The sequence below is a fragment of the Amblyomma maculatum genome, chromosome 9 (genome assembly GCF_055883805.1).
Source record: "Amblyomma maculatum isolate TAMU_Amacu chromosome 9, ASM5588380v1, whole genome shotgun sequence".
In the NCBI taxonomy this organism is placed as follows: Eukaryota; Metazoa; Arthropoda; class Arachnida; order Ixodida; family Ixodidae; genus Amblyomma; species Amblyomma maculatum.
In genome coordinates, this window is record NC_139352.1 from 14,226,986 (window position 1) to 14,230,051 (window position 3,066).

A 3,066-nucleotide genomic window follows, 5' to 3' on the forward strand; every position below is an offset into this window, starting at 1 on the left:
AGTAAACAAGACTTTTAGCTAAGAAAGAAGATTGGCTATGGAACAAAATACTTGGGCACACCAAGGAATATACACAAACTTTGCAACCGTATTCGACGCGCATTTTTAGACCGAGCTTGCAGGTTAGCTGTTCAACCGGGCAACAACAATGCCAGGCATTGCACTGAGGTCCCTTAAGATTAATATTCTCGTTAAGAAAAAATTATTATGTATGTTTAGAAGGCAATGGTGAATACTTATTGGAAGTCATGCCTTTTTATGCATATATTTTATTACTGTTTGATTTGGTGTTTAACTTGCTTGCTCAGTTTGTTTTTTTTTTGTTGCAAAATAATGTTATTTTTATTATCAACTTATTTATTGTCTACGTTCAATTTATCTTACTGTGAATTATTGCTGTCTTGTATATTAATTTTTATCTGTCATATATCGGAGGTACCGATACAGTCACTGACTCTGGGACCTCCTTCTGTATGTATAAGCTGGAATGTACTGAACGGATATAATAAAATTGTACTGAATATAATAAAATTGAATTGAATTGAAGTAATGTAAATAATCGCACACGTCTCTATTGGGCATCAGATGAGCTGCAATTGTGCATGAAAACATCTTGCGCCATTCAAAATTTCATCCGGCGTTAAGGTGCAAATAACTTTTCGGAGCTCAATCAAGCAAGCGCAGATTATCCCTGTACGTAGAACTTGATTTTAACTGTAGCTTTAGGAAAATTTGCATGCACAATAACGTTATGCTCTTCATGGATAACACCATGTTGTTTAATCATTTGGTAATTATACAGAGCTGATAATTTCAGCTTATTGCGGTGCACAATAGTATGAAAACAAAATGAGTGATTAGTTACTATAGGTGAAGATGAAGAAAGCTCTTTTCTTATATGTACTACACGTTATGCCAAGATAGAGGCGTAATAGCATAATAGCTAGTGATCCAGCATTTCAATCACTCTCAAATATCCTTAAAGTAGCGCCACGCTATTCAACGACAAAGCGAATGCAAAACGAGTTTTTCCTCACGAAACCACCTTCCACCATCTGGTTCGCGGCCATACACTGGTCAATGCCGATCGCGAAATTTTCTGCCGTCTTGGGCCGGCTCAGTCGGGCTCTGGCAGCCCTCGGTATTCTCCTGACGTCCATGCGGTCGTCGAGCCTGAACGTTATGTCTCGCTGTGGGTTCCACGTATGCATCAACAAAAAATAGCAGCGGCGCCTGAAGGGCCACTCGAGTGAGGCGTCATTGGGCCCCTTCTGAATCCGTATGTATAGCGCCAGAAACGGCGTGGGAGAGTTGAGGAACTTGAACTTGCCCTCCAGCCTCAGCTTGTAGCCGTTCTCGCCAACGGTCACCACGTCGCTTTTAAACTCCGGCCATGGTGGGTTGCGGTACTTGCGAAAAGGCTTCACCACCCAATCGAACATCACCAATGGCTGTGTAATGGACTCCGGCACCTCTTTCACTGAACTGCCTGTCTCCACTACCGGAACTTCTTCCTGAATGTCGTTGGGATAGCTGGCAGCATGCTCAGAAGCTGATGGCAGAACCGGCGACTCGCGCGCTAACCGGTCACCATCGCTGCAGTGTGTCAGCATGTCATCGCTCTGCACAGAAGAGACCATCGAGTCAAAGCTGGACCACTTCTGGTCTGTCTGCGTCGAGTCATCCATCGTCCCATATTGCCACGATCCCACAGTCGCGATGGTCTCGCCGTCGCTTGGAAGACCGGAGTCACCGTCACTGCTACACCGCGCCCTTTCTTCGGCGTCGCTTGCTTTTCTCTCGGGGGCGGGTTTGAAGTTCTCGATTATTTGTAAGGCAGCGGACAAGCACACTTCTTCCGACTCAGCGTTGCGAGCGCCCGGCACGTGCGAAGGCGTGAGCGCGTCGTTTCCCAAGGACAGGACCCCACCGGCGCAGCCATCGCGAAGGTGAGCCAAGACGTTGACTCTGGCCACGGGCTTGGTGCAGGAGCCGCAGTAGATGACGTGGTAGTCGCACTCAGAGTAGTAGTGCTCAATCATTGCTGACATGCGGCCGACGTAACCGCATCCGAATGCCGTTAAGGCAGTACGATTGGCAAGCGGTGACGTACTCTTCGGAGGCGGAGTCCCAGGTCATGCTCACGTTCTGGAACGTCTTGTCGTCGAAGGGGCAGGCAGCGGCGGTCGAGTTCGACAGTAGGTCGCTCATGCACGCGACGCAAAACACGTGCTGGCAGTCGAGGCGGAAGACCGCGTCTGGCAGGACGCTGCAGACGCTGCACAGCCGCTGACAAGGCATCGGGCGAAGGAATTCGATGCTCTTGCGGTCCGCCTTGGGCGAAAAGCCGAAGCACGTGTAGCGGTTAGACGACATGCTGCCACTACTACGTCCTCGCAATTTTGCGACGGTTTATGTACCTTTGTGCTAGCGAAATATCAGCCCAACATTGAGCCGTCCACTATAGAGGCGCAAAATAATAGGAATCCCGTCTAGTTGCAGGGCGCAGCCAAGGAGAGATAACCGCCAGCTTCGATAGTGGCAGCGTAATATCGCTTCTTACCCGTCACTCTGCGGCGAGCATCGGCCGCCTCAAGATAAAATTGTATTGATGCCATAAGGTGCGCGTGTATAGATATATCCTCTTCTAGCTTGTTTACGCGTTAGAAGCGCTTCTTGTGGGTTTGTGGCAATCTACGCAAAAGTGTGTCGTCTGAAAAAATGGGCCAGTGAGTCTTTACTTCCGAGAGATCGAGTGACCGATTGAAAACACGGCTAATGGCAGTGAATGGCATCTGAAAGTCCGTGAACTGCCTTTCTTTGTATTTTTTCAAGGCGATTGATATTTGACTTGGTATGAGGATTCCATGCTATACATGCATACTCTAGTTTATGCTTATTAAATGAAAAGTATAAGAGAGTAATTTTACAGAAGGGGCTTTTTTTAGTTTGTGTCTCAGGAAACAGAGTTTGCGGAAGGCAGAGGAGCAGATTGTATTAATATGCAAGTTCCAGGACAGAGTTAAGGTAACACCCAAGTATTTGTAGCTGTGAGTACCACGCAGT

General features: G+C 47.3%; 1 pseudogene; it reads right to left on the minus strand.

The window, feature by feature from the left end:
- Positions 1-283: 283 nt before the first annotated feature.
- On the minus strand, positions 284-2,531 carry LOC146178383 (uncharacterized; annotated as a pseudogene).
- Positions 2,532-3,066: the final 535 nt, after the last annotated feature.